Source organism: Phodopus roborovskii, unplaced genomic scaffold (assembly GCF_943737965.1).
Source record: "Phodopus roborovskii unplaced genomic scaffold, PHOROB, whole genome shotgun sequence".
Taxonomy (NCBI): domain Eukaryota; kingdom Metazoa; phylum Chordata; class Mammalia; order Rodentia; family Cricetidae; genus Phodopus; species Phodopus roborovskii.
The window spans coordinates 4,160,677-4,178,263 of NW_026126638.1; the positions used below are offsets into that span (position 1 = coordinate 4,160,677).

At 45.0% G+C, this 17,587-nt stretch overlaps 1 protein-coding gene across 1 annotated transcript in view; it reads right to left on the bottom strand.

Annotated features, from left to right (window-relative positions):
* The window catches only part of Tulp3 (TUB like protein 3), a 32,901-nt gene that overhangs the window by 14,353 nt on the left and 961 nt on the right, over positions 1-17,587 (bottom strand). The gene's annotated exons all lie outside the window — the stretch shown is intronic.

Consider the following 17,587-nt stretch of genomic DNA (forward strand, 5'->3'; position numbering starts at 1 on the left):
TGTCCATTTCATTTTTTCATCCATGCGTTCCAGTGTGCTAACTGGAACCAATGAATTGTGCCTTAGAGGAAGTGCCTGTTTCCAGGTGTTGCCTACACTCAGGCAAGATCCTACCACACCGGCCCACCCACTACCACACGGAGTCCAGAGGCCCAGAGGAAACCAGTCGACAAAGGCTCAGAAAAATGATGCTAACACAAACCCACGCAGGCGATTTTTCTTCCCCTCTGCCTTCTTTCTTCCCTCCCTTTCACTTTGTTTTGCGCTGAGGGTGACACCCAGGGTCTGCAGCCTGCTAACCCTGTGCATTGAGCAGCACCCAGCCCTTTTTTTTTTTTTTCCTTAAAGATTTATCTATTTATTATATACACTGTGTTCTGCCTGCGTGTACCCTGCAGGCCAGAAGAGGGCACCAGATCTCATTACAGATGGTTGCTGGGAATTGAACTCAGGACCTCTGGAAGAGCAGCCTGTGCTCTTAACCTCTGAGCCATCGATCCAGCAAGCCACCCCCTCTACCCCAGCCCTTTCTTTTTGTTTTAAACTGTGCATCAAGTACTCATCCTGTCCCAAAACAACTGGGCCTAAGAGTTCTGTGTGTGTGTCTTATTATGTTGACTCCTCAAAGCAACCTCAAGAATCAGGGCCAATTTCTCATCCTGAAGATGAAGAAGCAGAGGTTTGGGAAGTCATGCTAAAGTTTAACAGCTAGAGTCCAATTGTACCTAAAAACAAGATTATTTTACTTCTTTTTTTGGAGCTACTTCTATGAGAAGGAAACAGGGCCTGGAGGTCACAGTTCTAACTTAGTCTGACTGCCCAAGATCTGCCACCAGGGCCATGCATGGCAGCTTACACCTGCAATCCCAGTACTGGAGGTGGGGTATGTGGCCATAGGACGACTGGCCCTGACTTTGAGGACCGTCTGGGGCTTCATGGTGTCTCGAGATCAACAAAGCGTGGCATTAATAACATTTGTTCTGCAGAGAAATACTAAGGAATACACAGACGGACACCACTGGGAGCCAGAAGATGGCATCACATCCCTGGAGCTTGAGATACAGGTTGTGAGCTGCCATGTGGGTGCTGGCAGGACTGAACTCAGGTCCTCTGAAGAACAGCAAGTGCTCTTACCACTAAACTATCTCTCCAGGCTCCCTTTCAATCTGCCCACCACCCATCCACCCACCCACCCATCCATCCTTCCACCCATCCTCCAGTGTTTTGGGTGGTAACAGGGATTAGATCCTGGGCCTTGGGTAGACTAAGCAAGTACTCTACCACTGAGCCATACTCCCAGCTCTGAGACAGACTTATTAGAAAAAAAAAAAAAATTGATCAGGCAGGACAGAGATGGTGCATGCCTTTATCCCAGCATTCAGGTGGCAGAGACAGAGTGGATCTCTGTGAGTTCAAGGCCAGCCTGGTCTACAGACTGAGTTCCAGGACAGCTACGCTGTTACACAGAGAAACTCTGTCTCAAAAAAAAAAAAAAAAAAAAAAAAAAGAAGGCTGGTCGGTATTAGCACTGGGAAGGCAGAGGCAGACAGATCTCTGAACTTGAGGCTATCTTGGTGTGACTAGTGAGTTCCAGGTGATTAGTAGTATACAGTTAAGACTCTGTCTCAGCCAGGTGCTGGTGGTGCCTGCCTTTAATCTCAGCACTCGGGAGGCAGAGGCAGATAGATCTCTGAATTCGAGGCCACCCTGATCTAAAAGCTACACATGGTGTCCCGAAAAACAAAAAGAAACAAATGGCACTCTCTCAAAGACAAAGTAAGGCTGGAGAGATGGCTCAGTGGTTAAGAGCACTGACTGCCTGCTCTGAGCCCAGCAACCGCATGGTGGCTCACAACCACCTGTATTGAGAGCTGGTTGTAGGTATACATTCAGGCAGAACACTGTATACACAGTAAGTAAATAATTCTTTAAAAAAAAAAAACCCACAAAACTAAACTAGCTAAGACTATAGCATGCTCTTCATACATAAGGGCATAGGTTCAAACACCACCACTGCAGAACAAACAAGAAAACCACAGAGCACTTACAATACTGGCCCTTCCTCCCAGCGACAGTCCATTTCTGGCTTTCCCTACTGGGCCCCTACATTTCTCCTGAAATGTTTCTATTTCCATCCTATTTCTTAAATCCTAGCAGCATTAACACAGGGTGAACAGTGATGAATTAGTGTATTTTTGCAAAGATATCGTCTAAAATGACTGAAACAAACGAACCCATCATGAACAAAACGTGGGAAGGGGTTAACCAGGAGAAAAGACTCCAAGACTACAATTTAGCATTTCCCAACTGCAGCTGTAAACCTGTTTTTGCTCTCCTCAACTCTAAACTAAAACTGTGATGCCTTCTGGCCCAGACCATCCCCTCTCCTCACCACACCTCCCCAGTGCTGAAAAGTAAACAATGGCACACTCTGAACACAACCGAAGCCTCAAGCATTCCTTTCTGTTTCTAACAGTCAGGACACTGGGCCTGTCTTCAAGGCTGCATCCAGACACCACTCAATTCCTACTGGCAAGCCTGGGCAAGCTGAGCAGATGTAAATAACAGGGTATCAGGAAAGCATCTGCCCCAAACAGAGCAGTAAACAGACGCTATAGGCCTGTAACATGTACAAATCCTAGCCACAGCTCTAAATCAAACCACAGGCTGAGGACAGGGCTCAGCGGCAGAGCGCTAGCCTAACCTGCACACGGCCCTGAGAAAAATAAAGAAAAAGTACACTGAAATTCTCATTTAGCAGAAACTGAAATGTGCACTCAGTGGCAGAACCCTCTCCATTCCCCACCCCCCCACTACCACATGGACACAATAATTTGTTTTCTCTTTCTTTTTCTACTCCATCCTCCTGAAGCCCTTATGACTCAATTCCCCAAGCCCTGCTACTTCCTAAGACCCTAACTTTGCTGATTCGATTAACTGGGGTATGAGGGTACGGGATGTACACCTTCACACACATGGCTTCATGGAAGATGGTCAGTGACCACAGAGTGGGGAATGGCAAAGCGGAGAAAGCTGAGAGCTTAACTATGATGGAGACTGCCAAGCCGGACATAGTGCTTCGCAGGAGGCCAGCCTAGAATACACAGCAAAACCTGTCTAAACAACCAAGCCAAACGCCCAATTAAGATCTCCAGCAATGAGATGTTGAGGCATTGTGTTCTTGTTTTGTTTTTGTTTTTAAATTGTTGTCTGCTTTTGCTTTTGTTTTGTTTTTGGAGCCTGGGTTTCTCTGTGCAGCCCTGGCTGCCCTGGAACTCACTCTGAAGACAAGGTTGGCCTGAAACTCACAGAGATCCACCTGCCTCCCAAGTGCTGGGAGTAAAGGAGTGGGCCATTTTTTTTTTTTTTTTTTAATGTGCATTGGTGCTTAACCATGTGTGTCGAGTCCCCTTGAACTGGAGTCACAGACACTTGTGAGCTGCCATGTGGGTGCTGGGATTGAACCTGAGACCTCTGGAAGAGCAGCCAGTGCTCTTAACCACTGAGCCATCTCTCCAGCTCCCTAATTTCTTTCTTTTATGTAATAATTATAGACCCAGTTTCTTAGGAAAGACAAAGACACTCCCAAGAATGGATACGGGTCAATGTGCTGGAGCAAGGCATAGATGCAAAGTCAATTTTTATCCCTAATAAAACAGCAAGAGTTACAAAACAAGACATTCTGATAAATGTTTATTTCATAACTATGGGCTGAGTAACTCACCAATTCCTCTGCCCTTGACCTGCCTGCTTCTGTTTCCCAGTGCTGGGATTAAAGGAGCATGCCACCACGGCCAGCTCGCGCACTGGAAGATCTCTCTCCCTTCTATTACTGCTGTGGCTCGATCTCTGACAGGGCTTGCCTGTTTTTAAATGCTCAATAACCCTGAACAAGCTCCACCTGGGGGCCACGCTCTCAACATTTCCTGCAAGGCCTCTGCAGCTCACTGCAGCCGAACATCATGGTGATTGCTCCATCAGAGAAGGATGCTGAGTGACGCCCCTGGGGTCCTGGGAGAGCAAAGCCACTCTGCAGGAATAAGGCTTGCAAAGCGATGGCAGTGAGACTCGACCGTGGCTTTCTGGGGAGGGGCTGGAGTAAACAGTTCCTTCACTGGTTCCTGAACACCACAAACACATCCTGAACATCTCAGACATTAAATTAACAGCGAGGAGACAACTGAGAAGGAATGGCTTGTCCTGGGGGGAAGTGACAGTGACAACGTTTATGAGAAATACATCACTTGGTGTGCAACAAGAAGCACTGGTAAGATTATCTATCTATTGTGTGAGGAATGGCATCCAGAGGGTCTTTGTGAGTTAGGGGCCAGCCTAATGTACATAGCAAGTTCTAGGACAGCCAGGACATATAGAGACCCTATCTCAAGAAGGAAAAAAGAAAGAGAAGGCAAAGCAGTGCGTGAATGATGGGTGTGGAGGCAGAAGCCTACACCCAGCACACTAAGGAGCAGTCTATGTCAAGCAAGGCCAGCCACAGCTAGACTGCTGGCCTATCTAGGGGAAGGAACTCGATTACTCTGTACCAAGTCTCCATGACCATCAATCAACACACCCGGGAGACACCTGACCCGAGATGAGCAATCAGACTCCCTTGCCTGTGATTTTGATACTGGATCTCAGGGATCCAGTTTAGCGAGGGCTCCCTGAGGACACTGGGACACTGGAAGCGAGGCTATGTGTTCTACAACCATTAAGCACCAAATGCAGAGCATGAAAGCCAGGCATTCTGGTCCTGCTCTGTGCCCTCAAGTACTACACTGAAATATGTATTAAAAGTGACTGCCACTTTATACTTCAGGAGTAATCTAAACACTAAGCCACCTGCAAATAACTGATAGCCACACAGACCAGCAGTGTATCTCTACTCTAGGGTAAGATGGGCAATGAGTGGAAGTCTGAAGAAAATTAACACTTTAGGAAAGTAGACACAGCTCTTTTGTGGGCGTGTGAGTGTGTGTGTGTGTGTGTGTGTGTGCATGTGGTATATGCACCCACGAATATACAGGTACATGAACCTGTGCACATGTATGTGGAGGTCAGAAGATACTATGTGTCCTTCACTCTCCGTCTCGTTCCCTTGAGACAGGGTCTCTCACTGAATTTACACTATGCTGGCAGCCTGCAAGCCCCAGCAACCCTCCCTGTCTCCTTTCCATATAATGTTGGGCATACAGGCATGTGCATGGCCATTCCCAGATTTTTACATGGGTGCCAGGGGATTTGAACTCAGGTCCCCATGAGCACACAGCAAGCACTCTAACTCACCCATCCATCTCTCTGGCTCTTCAGAATCCAGATCAGGATGCTGGTGCTCAGGACACGGTGCCTACAGCAGCCGTCCCCTCTCCCCAGTCAGACAGAAACAGGCGGTATCCTCCTAAGACCACTACCTCGCTCTCTAGCTGGCAGACTTCCAGGTGTTTGGTTTCTTACTCCCCAAGTGAGCACCGTGTGCTGACAGACTGGACAGACAGACATATCAAAGAACTACAATCACTCTCTCCTCCCCCTTTCCTGCTGCCAGGCTGCTCTGAAATCTCCAAGAAGGGACCCGACCTGTTGCTCCCTCAGAGCCACCATACTGTTGTCTTTCTGTCCCCAACAATGCCTCAGTGTGGCCGTCAGATTCTACACCCTGTATTCTTTGCAGACGTGACTCTTTAACTTTTTCTAACAATTCCTTCTTAAGTTCTGACAACTTCCATATGCTTTTCAGAGTGATGCACCAGTGCTCATGTATCGCCAACAACGGATTCATATTCTGTTATGTGGCGACTTCCTGTTCCCCACTTCCCACTGCCGAGGAATTCTGGCAGGTATCATGTGAACTACCTGTCATGTAAAAAAAAAAGAATAATTTCTTAAACGACACAGCTAGTTTCATTGACTTATGTTTATGACCAACACCTGTACACCTGACTGTGGGTGAACTGACCAGACATGAGGGAGTTAGAAAGAGTCATTCTGGTGTTGCACAAACAAAGCAAAACTAACCCAGACGTTTTCTTTTTGTAAAAAGCGTGTGTGCCAGCAGGTGGCTAGCAAGCACACCTGGCCAAGATGGCCTCTGCCTTTTCTCCCTGATGCAGGTAGAGGCTGTTCTCATCCCTCAGGTGGGAGCTTGATGTCATAATCTGATAACTGGCTAACTGGTGTGGAGGGGAAGCAAGAAGTTCGGGGAATAGGGCCCCTGTCAGGCTATACATTTCATAGAAAAAAAAATGTTTCTCACAAGGCTAGGTGTGGTGGCCACGACATTTTGGTTAGCCTGGGATAAATGAGACACCATCTCCCTAAAACAAAATAAAAACCCCAACCAACAAAAACCCCAAACTAAGCAAACAGTAGACAAAAGAGAATCTAGATGAATCCGAGAGGCCAGAAAAGACATAGGAAGAGGGACCATAGACAGGAAGATAGGGGAACCGAGTCACACAGGTACAGATGACAGGGGACAGACTCCTTTCTGCACACACAGCCCTGGTCTTTGTTTCTTAGGGATTCTTGCTTTTCTCTAATTCTTTCAATTATCAATGACATCTTGAATGTCACTCCTTGCTGAGAGAACAGAAAAGGCCTTTCAGGTCTCCAATATATGGACACAGAAGCCTGTGGCTGACCTAAAGATGCCTACAAAGAAAGAGTCAGTAACTGAATCAGGCAGGGCCTCCTGTAAGGATCTTCCGGGGGTTGGCATAGAGACACAAACACAAACAACCCACAACAGGTCAGTATAAATAACCATGCCTGCTTCCTGCAGGCTCCACATTGAAGAAAAAAAAAAAGCAACTAAATCGATGGATAAAATAAATAGAAAAGGCAAAAGCAATGTATTTAAGCACGTGGTGTGCCATCTTAACCACAGTAGAACCAGTCTCCCTCAGCAGCCATGCTGCCCCTCAAAAGTGCAGGAGATTAGGCTGTCCTCTCCCAGGGTCCATGCTAGGACCTAAACACACAGCACAAAATGGATTTTATTTTTGGATTTTTACTATATTTTGTATGTATGTATATCTGGGCATGCATGTGTACATGTGGTGGTCAGACACAGCTTCCAAGTAGTTCCTAATCCCCGAGTTCCAGGAGATTCAATGCCCTCTTCAGATCTCTCAGGGCATCAGGCATGAATGTAGTGTACATACATATACACATGCAGGTGAAACACTCATACACATAACATAAAAATGAAGAAATCTTAAAAAATATATTTCAGCCGGGCATCGGTGGCTTACGCCTTTAATCCCAGCACTCAGGAGGCAGAGACAGGCAGATCTCTGTGAGTTCGAGGCCAGCCTGGTCTACAGAGCGAGTGCCAGGCCAGGCTCCAAAGCTACACAGAGAAACCCTGTCTCAAAAATACAAAAAACACCAACAAAAAAATATTTCAATCTAGGAACCTTGGAACTAGTAATGTGAGTGTCACAAGCTTATCTACTAGGCCCCTTGCTAACTGATACATGCTCCCTCTGTATATTCTAGAAGTCTCGCACACAAATGTATTTACAAATTGAATACAGTATTGCATACCTATGATACCAGTAGTTGGAAGGCTGAGGCAGGAGGATTTGAAAGAGTTCAAAGGTGGCCCAGACTACATAGCAACATCTTGTTGTAAAATAAAATAATTGCTTTTTAACATGAAAAATATCAGAAATGTTGCTGTATAAACAACTCATGCCATTACTGCCATTAATGACACGAACTCTGGGACATAGAAAGTACTTGCTGCTTTTACAGCGGTCCCAGGTTCAGTTCCCAATAACCACTCAATGGCTGTAATTCCGATTCCAGGTGACCCCACGCCCTCTTGTGACCTCTGCAAATACCAGGCACTCACATAGTACACAGATATACATTCGTGCAAAAACATTCCCACACATAAAATAAAAATAATACTTTTTAAAGGACTCTGAGCAGTGCTCTGTTGGGGGATAGGTGTGGCTGGTGCCAGCCAGCACAGGCACCTGGGTGCCCTTGCCTTCCCAGCCCACATCTGCATCTGTTATACTGTGTTTACACCACAGCTGTGGTATCAGGAGAAACACTCTGCATTTCTCTGGGAATTCTTGTTCTCACTGCGACAGATCAACTTCCAAAACAAAGGTCTGCTGAGCTCTTCGATGATCCACTAGGCAATCAGAAGACTGAGACACTTGGAACATTCACAAGAAAAGCAGAATTCAAAAGGAGAGAAAGGGACAGGGAGAGAGGGAGGGAGAGAGAAGGAGAGAGAAAGCGAGGGGAAAGAGAGAGAGAGAGAGAGAGAGAGAGAGAGAGAGAGAGAGGGAGTATAGAAGTGAACTTCTGATATCTGTCAGGAAGAATCTTCTGATTATCTTGACTAATTACAAACCAAAAAAAAACTTCAAGAGAGGGTTATGATGTATGGTTTTTTTTTTTTTTTTTTTTTGTTTTTTGTTTTTTGTTTTTTGTTTTTTTTGTTTTTTAATGGTTGTTGTTGGTTTGGTTTTTCAAGACAGAGTTTCTCAGTAGCTATGGAGCCTGTCCTGGAACCAGCTCTGTAGACTAGGCTGACCTGGAACTCACAGAGATCCTCCTGCCTCTGCCTCCCCAGTGCTGGGATGAAAGGCGTGCACCACCCTGCCCAGCTTATTTGGCAGGGTTTTATTAGATGATAAAAAAAAGTATGTTATAAAAGCAAACTTTGGTTTGAAGTCTCAAGCACACTGCACACGTCTGTTAGCAATGACAAACTAGAGTCTATCAGGACAGTGACTGGGAGACGCCGTCAAGCTGCCCTCTGCCAGGACACCAGCGTCCTCTCTGTTCTCTGGCTTACTCCTCTACTTTCTCCTGTTAATTAAAAGGGTAGTGAAGCCATCCAGCCATGGCAGCAACTACCATGTAAGAAACCTGTGCTGCCCTGGCCAGTCAGCATAGGATTCAGAGCTCATTAGCATGGCAAGGGTGGTTTTTAAACTTGTTATTAAATCTAAACTTGGGGGGCTGCTAAATAACTCAGGGTCTTTGATGACATGAACCCTGAGAGCTAAATACTGAGGAACCTTAGTACCTCTCATGTGCTCTTTCCATTATACCTAAAATTAATTTTTATACAAAATTAATTTTGCTAGCCAGAACTCTTGAACTCAGCAACTATCAATCAAAATGTATTTTTTGTTTTCCATTTCTTCTTGAGAGTCATGTAGCTCAGGCTAGCCTTGAACTCACTATGTAGCTATGGCTGGCCTCTAACTCCTGATTCTCCTGCCTCTACTCCCAAGGGTGGGGCTATAGGTTAGCACCATCATGTCATCAAAGTCTCTCTCTCTCTCTCTCTCTCTCTCTCTCTCTCACACACACACACACACACACACTCTCTCTCTCTCTCTCTCTCTCTCTCTCTCCTCTCTCATGATAGTTTTGTGGCAATCCTCAGTCACATCCTGAGGCTAACAAACAGTATGCTTAGTTTTATCTACAAAGTACTAGCTAAAAAACCTTGGTTATCACGTAGTTTCTCTAATATGCAAATTCAGCACTTTTCTGCCCCCCCCCAAGACAGGGTTTCTCCGTGTAGTTGTCCTAGCTGTCCCGAAACTCGCACATTTTGAGAGATGAGACAGTATCTTCCTCTGTTGCTCAAGCTGATCTGGGTTTATACAAACTTTCTCCCTAGAAAATGACTCTGTACTTGGGAGGCTGAGGCAGGAGGACTATCCTAAGTTTGAGACCAGCCTCATTCTGTTTTAGCAGTCCAAGCAGCTGGAATTACAAATGAAATGAAATAAAATCCACTTTGTCCAAAGTCTAAATTTAGTCAGCCTTGAAAAGTCATATTTTTATATGTGTTGAGACACTGAGAATAATTCTGACTAGGACAAAATATTGTTTTTGGAAGAAGACACAGTAGGAACAAATCAGACATTCCAGAAAAGACGCCTTTGAAATCGTCCCCCCTCAACCAGGGGAAGCTGTATTCCCCTCGGGAGGCTGCTGCGATCTGGAGGGAACTTAATAGAAGCCAGGGGATGAAAATCATCTCCTAAGAGGCCCATTTAGCCGGCCGGTGGTGGCACACACTTTTGATCTCAACACTTGGGGGGCAGAGGCAGGTAGGCTTCTGAGTTTGAGGCCAGTTTGGTCTACAGAGTGAATTCCCAGACAGCCAAGACTATACAGAGAGACTGTCTCCAAAACCAAAAAAATAAAATTAAATTAAAAAAAAAAAAAAAAAAAGGCCCATTTGGTAGACATATAATTAGAAAGCAAACACTGTTTGGGGAGGAGGCAGCGAGAAGGCAGAGTTGGCAACTATTGGACATTCATATAGCTCCAAGAACACAGCAAGGAATTTATTTAGTGATTCCCTCTGTATTTGGCTCATGTCCCATGCACAGAGCAGAAGGAAAACCAACCATTCAGTTGAATGACCCAGAGGTGCCTTAGCTTTTCCTGAGGGATTAGCATTTATTTTCCTTTTTTTTTTTTTTTTTTTTTTGAGTAGTCCACAGTGGCTTCAACTCCAGATCATCCTGTTTCTACCTCTCTGGAACGCTGGGATTGCAGGTGTGTACCGTTCTACCCCGCCCCCATTAGAAACGTTACTAACAAGGTATGACTTGATGCAGAAGGTAAAGAATGCACACAGGTCCTTAGGAATCTACAAAAGGCCAATACTCAGAACTGAAACTTGGTCTTCCTTTCATGGTCCTCTCCTCCTGGGTTACACTTTCTCTGTCGGTCAGGTTATTTATTTTCCTTGTCTTTCTGGGTAAAGATGAAAGGACAGTCTTTCCCCTGGTAACAGCAAGGGCATATCCTGGGCCTGGGTAGAGCTGTGGGGCTGGTACTTGGCATGCCCAAGGCCCAAGGCTCACCAAATACTTCTCTGAGGATAAAACGTCTGCTTGCTCTAAGGGTAAGCTAAATGTAACCTGTTGTTACCACTTATGGGCACAAATGACACGACATTCACAACATCTGGAGCAGCTGGACATGGAGGCTCAGGCCCAGCACTGAGTTTGAGGCCAGCCTGGCTACAGTGTGATACCATCTCAAAACCAAAAAAACTCAAATATCTGCATTATATGTTTTGACAGTACATGATAAAGAGAGAATAGATGCCCGTATAAGTAAAAAAACAAAACAAAACAAAAATAAACCTGCATTTATTTGTTCTTAAATATTTTCCCTTTATGTTTTATTCTTTTATAATTTCATACATGTATTAAATGAATGTACATGCATTAAATGAGTGTAACTTAACCATATCCACCCCCTAAATCCTATCTTCCACCCCCCTAGACTATTTAAAACATAGTGTGTGTGTGTGTGTGTGTGTGTGTGTATCCACAGAGATCAGAGAGGGCATCGGAGTGTGAGCCACCTAATCTGTTGGAGGCCCCTCTGGAAGAGCAGCAAGTGTTCTTAACCAGAGACGTCTCTCTAGCCCACTTAAGTATCGTTAGAACCCAGGATAGGTAAGAGTTTACTTGATTTATTACCCTTGTTTGTGGAGTATGCCTCAGTGCACACATGGAGGTCAGAGGACAAAGTATAGGATTGGTTCTTTCTTGGATCCAGAGGAGCAAATTCAAGCCAGCAGGCTTGGCAGTGTATACCTTTTGTCACTAGGTCATCTTATCAACCCCCATACTACATTTTTGACGACCTCATTTATTCATGTAATCTTTGGTGTAATACATAGCCTTTCCTTTTCTTTCTTCCCACTGCTGGCTACTTTAATATAGGTTTCACTACAGACAGTCTCACTATGCTACCCAGGCTAGGTTTAAACTCCTGCACTGCAGTGGTCTCTCAGCCTGCTGAATGGCTGTCACCGACGGGAACAAACACCACCAGGCCCAGCTTTCTAAGTTCCTGTGCATGAAATGAAGGTAATGACATCTGTCCCATATTCAAAGTGATGAAGCCATAAGTCCAAGCACACACGTGTGTAAACACTACTGCTGACCACTTTATCTCAACACATCTCCCCTTCTTCAAAATATAGCCTGAGCCCTGGCGTGGTGGGGAAAGCCTGTGGTGCCAGTACTCTATTGAGGCTGAGGAGGAAGGGTCTTGAGTTCAAGGCCAGCCTACGCTGAATGGTGAGACCTGGTCAAAACAAAAATACAGCTTAAGGCTGAGACTTTGGAACAACTGGCAGAATGCCTGCCTACTACGAATGAAACCCTGCGGTCGATACCCTCACTGTCTAACTTGGAGCCAGGGGTGGGTGCAGTCCTGTACCCCACCCCTCAGCAGGTAGAAGGAGGAGGGTGACAAGTTCCAAAGAGCTTAAGAGTTTCATTCAATCAAAATGCCCCTCCCTACTTATGCCTCCAGCTTTCTGGACATAGTGAATTACCATGAGAAACTTCCACGATGTCCCAACAGGAAAACAATCCATCCAATCCATCCTTTATCAGATCAGCTTTGTTCTAACTTTACTGAGACCTACTGAGGTTTTCCCTACAAGGCTAATTAATAAATAGCAATGATTTAATTTTTTCAGAAGCCTGTGTGAAATTTTTCTATACATTGTCCATGAAAAAGAATCTTAAGACATGTCACTGAAATCTATATTCTAGCTGGGCGATGGTGGCGCATGTCTTTAGTCCTAGCACTTGGGAGGCCAAGGCAGGCAAATCTCTGTGAGTTTGATACCAATATGGTTTACAAGAGCTAGTTCCAGGACAGGCTCCAAAACGACACAGAGAAACCCATTCCCAAAAAAACTAAATAAAAATAATTAAAAAAAAAAAAAACTTTCACATTCACCAGGTGGTGGTGCATGCCTTTAATCTTAACACTCTTGAGGCAGAGGCAGTCAGATGTCTGTGAGCTTGAGACCAGCCTGATTTACAAGAGCTAGTTCCAGGACAGACTCCAAAGCCACAGAGAAACCCTGTCTCAAAAAAACAAGAAAAAACAAAAACCAAAAAAGCAAAAACCTTTGGTATTCTAAAGATATATCTTGCAGAGGCAGGAAAGATGGCTCAGAGGTTAGTTAGGAGTGCTGGCTGCTCTTGCAGAGGAAGAATACCGGAATGGCAGCTCACAACTGTCTATAATTCCAGTTCCAGATGATCTGGTATCTTCACACAGAAAAGCACTAATCCATATGCAATAAATAAATCTAAAAAAAAAAAAAGATATATCTTGAGGATGTGGTAGCTAACAAGTGCAATCGCAGGAAATGGGGAGGTTGAGACGGATGGCTGGGCCAGCGCATTAGCTCAGTGGTTAAAGCCGATCTTGGGACCCATGTGGTGGAAGGGAGAGAACAGATCCCCATCCCCATGGGTGCTCCTCCAGCCTCAACCCACCACAACACATGCAGTAAATAAGTTAATGTAGTAATTTAAAAGGGGGGGGGGGAGTAGAGGCCAGCCTGATCTATACAATGAGATCTCTCTCTCTCTCTCTCTCTCTCTCTCTCTCACACACACACACACACACACACACACACACACACACACACACACACGCACAGAGATGCTTTACTCATGTTAAAAGTAGGTTTCAGAGTTTAAATTTACCCTGAAAGTCATGATGTGCAAGGCTTTAGGTCCAATCTCCAGCAAAACAAAACAAAAACCCAAACAAAACAAAAAGAAAAAGAAAGAAACAAAGAAAAAGGGAAAGAAAAAAAAAAGCAACATTTAGGGCTGGAGAGATTTAAGAGTACCATGTATGGTTCTTGCAGAGGACCCAAGTTCAGTTCCCAGTACCTACATCGGACTGTAACCTCGGTACCAGAGGGATCTGATTCCTCTGGCCTCCTTAAGTGCCTGCACAGACAAGTATATACTCATAATTAAAAGTCAAAAAACTTAAAAAAAAAAAAAAAAAAAGCAAGGTTGCTTAACAAGACAGTCAAGATTACATGGAAGAGAAAATTATTCCTGGTGAACTGGCTTCCAGGGCCCCAGCTCCCCTGCAGAGCTGGTCTCCGCAGGCGAGCTAAAGGAATTATCTCCAATACCTGGCTGGCCTGGACACTGCTACAGATCCTCCATTCAAGGAGGAGCAAACACCAACTAGTTCTTTCAATGGGAACCAAGGCCAGGAAAATGGGTAGTGTTTGCACAGGAAAGTCTAAGGAGCCAGAAGTGAACTGTCCTGCTCAGAGCAAAGGACTCTGGTGAAAGGATTTGTTGCAGGACACTTTCCTGTCTAGGCTGGATGTGACCTTCATCACAAAAAAAAAACCCCTACATGTTAGAGCTATTGACAAGACTCAGCAAGGCATAGTTTCCAGCCAAAAAAACAAAACAAAACAACAACCCCCCCCCACATGTTAGACACTATTGACAAGACTAGGCAAGGCATACTATCCAGCCAAGATTTCTCTCCTTTTTTCTTTCCATTTTATTTTATGTGTATGACTGTTTTGCCTGCGTGTGTGTCTTTGTGTGCTCCAAGTGTCTGAGGAAGCCAGAAGGAGGCTTTGGATTCCTAAGAACTGTAGTTATGGAGGGTTATGAGCCACCATGTGGGTGCTGGGAACTGAACCCAGCTGTTCTGTAAGAACAATAAGTGCTCTTAACCAGTGAGTCACCTGTCTAGTTGGGGGAGAGGGGGTCCTTTTAAGTTAGGGTCTCATGTAGCTCAAGGTGGCCTTGAATTTGCTATGCAGCCAAACATGACCTGGAATGCCTGATCTTGGTGTTTCTACTTCACCCATCATGCCCAGCTTTCATTTCTCTCCCTCTCTCTTTCCCTCTCTCTCCCTCTCTCTCTCTCTCTCTCTGTGTGTGTGTGTGTGTGTGTAACTATGCATACATGTGTGAGTCATGATTTCACACTGAACCTGGAGATAGGCTGACAGCCAGCAGCCTGGGACCCCACAGCACTGGAGTTACAGGTCACACCAAGCTTTCATATCTTATTTCTAAAGGGAAATCACACTTGGTGGAATGGGTTAAGATAGGGTCTCCCTACTGGCCCAGCTCCTTGCTGTAGGCAACATTGGGTGAGCTAGCCAGGGCAGGGCTAGAGAGCTCGCCAGGTAGTGATGATGAGGGAGAGCTGGCTGACCAAGCCAGCTACCACCCAGGCCCAGAACCAGGGCTATGAGTTGGCCCACCCCCACATCCACCTCAGCTGTGAACTGTTGGAGCAGGTGAAGACAATAAACCTACAGATCCAAAACAGCAGGATCTCCACCACACAGGACAACAACAGGATATCCTCGAGAAGCTCCAGTGAGAGCCCGATATTTATTGGTGGTGTAAGAGAAGTCAGAGGCCTCAAGCCTGGCAATGAACACTTGCAAGTAAAGATGAACAGACTAAAGGGTAAAACTGTATGACTGAACCGGCCATGCTACAGCTTCCACGACAAGATCCCCCCTCTCCCTCTCTCTGTTTTGTTTGGTTTCTCTTTTAAATTTGTTTTGTTTTGGGGGAGGTTGCAAGGACAGATGTGAGGGGAAGGGGAGGGTTGGGGAGATGAGTGGGATTGGAATGCATGATGTGAAATCCACAAAGAATCAATAAAAGTGTGTTTTGTTTTTTAAAAAGGGACGGGGGGGGGGGGGGCTCAAGCCTTTAATCCCACCACTCCTGAGGCAGAGGGAGGCTGATTCCTGTGAGTTAGCGGTCAGCCTGGTCTACAGAGCTACTTCAGGACAGCTAGAGCTGTTACACAGAGAAACCCGGTCCAAAAAAAAAAAAAAAAAAGCTGACCTCAAACTATACCGTACCATACCAATCCTTTCCGAGGCAACTCGAGATCATGAGGTCATGACACAACTTCAATACCTGTACATAGGTACTGTTGGGATCAAACCCAATGCCTTCGGGTGTCAAGCAAGTACTCTGTCGCGGAGCCATACTGCCAACTCCAGTGTCACCAGCAAAAGTTGAGACAGCCCAAGCTACTATCCCCAAGCAATCAGCAAAGTTCCTGAGGTGGTTTACAGTCTATCTCCAATTTCCATTGTCAATTTCAGACACAAGGAAAAACATTTGAAAAATCGCTTGTTAATAACCTTTCTCCTCTGTTGAAAAGGAATCTGCTGTGTTAGGTAAGACAGTCAAACTATATAATTCAAAGGGGGGAAAAAAAATCACAGAAACTAAAGTCATTGATACTAGGGGATCTATATTCAAGTCTTTCATTAAAAAAGTATTATAGGAAGTGGAAATAGGGCTCGGCAGGGAGGGTGCTCGTCACAAAGATCTGGTAACTGGAGTTACATCCCCAGACCCAGAAATGACTTCACAAATTTGTCTTCTGGCCTCCATGTTTATGCTGTAGCGCCCCCTACCACCATTCATGGGTAATATTTCCTGGAACTCACTATGTAAGCCAGGCTGGCCTGAACTCACAAAGATCTGCCTGCCTCTGCCTCTGCCTCTCAAGTACAGGGGCTAAAGGGGCATGAGCACCATGACTGGCAGTAATAAGTAACTTTAAAACAAAAACCAAAAAATCAAAACAAAGAGTTAAGCCTGGCTTCTAACTTTGATACAGAGTAGTGCTGCACACCTACAATCCCAGCAGCAGGGAGGCGGTAGTAGCAGAACGTTAAGAGTTCAAGATAAGCCCAAATTACAAAGACCATCTTGAAAAAGTAACAAAACAAGAAAGTGTACACCCAGTACACAAGTACATCCAGGTTGGGTGAGACTTGGCAGGCTCAGGCAGAAGGGTTTAGAGTTTGGGGCTGGCCTGGATTACTGGGTTATCCGAAGAGCCAACCTTTCCAGTCTCTCTGTCTCAAAAAAAGTATTAACAACTACCTAAAAAGCCAGACTTTCAGTGCCTTCAGCAACAGTGACAAGGGCTGCACTATCTACCTAGGGCAAGGGAAACAGTGACTCACACAGTCCCCTTTGATGACAACTGGAAATTAAAGAGTTGGTTGCTTTGGAAGAAAAAGTCACGGGGCAGGGCTTTAAAATTACACCTTTAAGGTTCAAGTCTAGGAGATGAAAAAAAATAACTGCCATCTGGTCCCAATTTCAAAGTCAAGTCCTTCTTGTTCCCTAAAATCATGAGTCATGGGAGGTGGAGGCAGAGGCAGACATACATACACGAGTTCAAAACCAGCCTGGTTTAAATAGAGAGTTCCAGGATACACAAAACCAGTCTCCAAACAAAACAAACATAAAACCAAAACTACAAAAAGGACCAGAACTAAAATCATATCCCCATGAAAATTACTTCTCTAAATACATTCAATTAAAATCAACCCTCCCCCGCTTTTTTTTTTTTTTTTTTTTTTTTTTTTTTATCTCGAGACAGGATTTCTCTGTGTAGCCCTGGCTGCCCTGGAATTAACTTTGTAGACAATGCTGGCCTTGAACTCAGAGAGGTCGGCCTGCCTCCACCTCCTGAGTGCTAGGACTAAACATGTGCCCCACCACCGGAGACATTTTAATCAGAGAGGCTGAATACTAATTTTAATAACCTGACCTTATTAATGGGTTTTTTTTTTCTCAAAGGGGGTAGGATGTAAACAAATTTCAGACAGCAGCTATCATGTGTACAGAGTTTACTGATGAAAGGCTAAAACAGCTCAACATTAGGAGGCGGAGATAGACGATCAGAAGTTCAAAGTCATCCTCATTAGCAAGTCTGAGGAGAG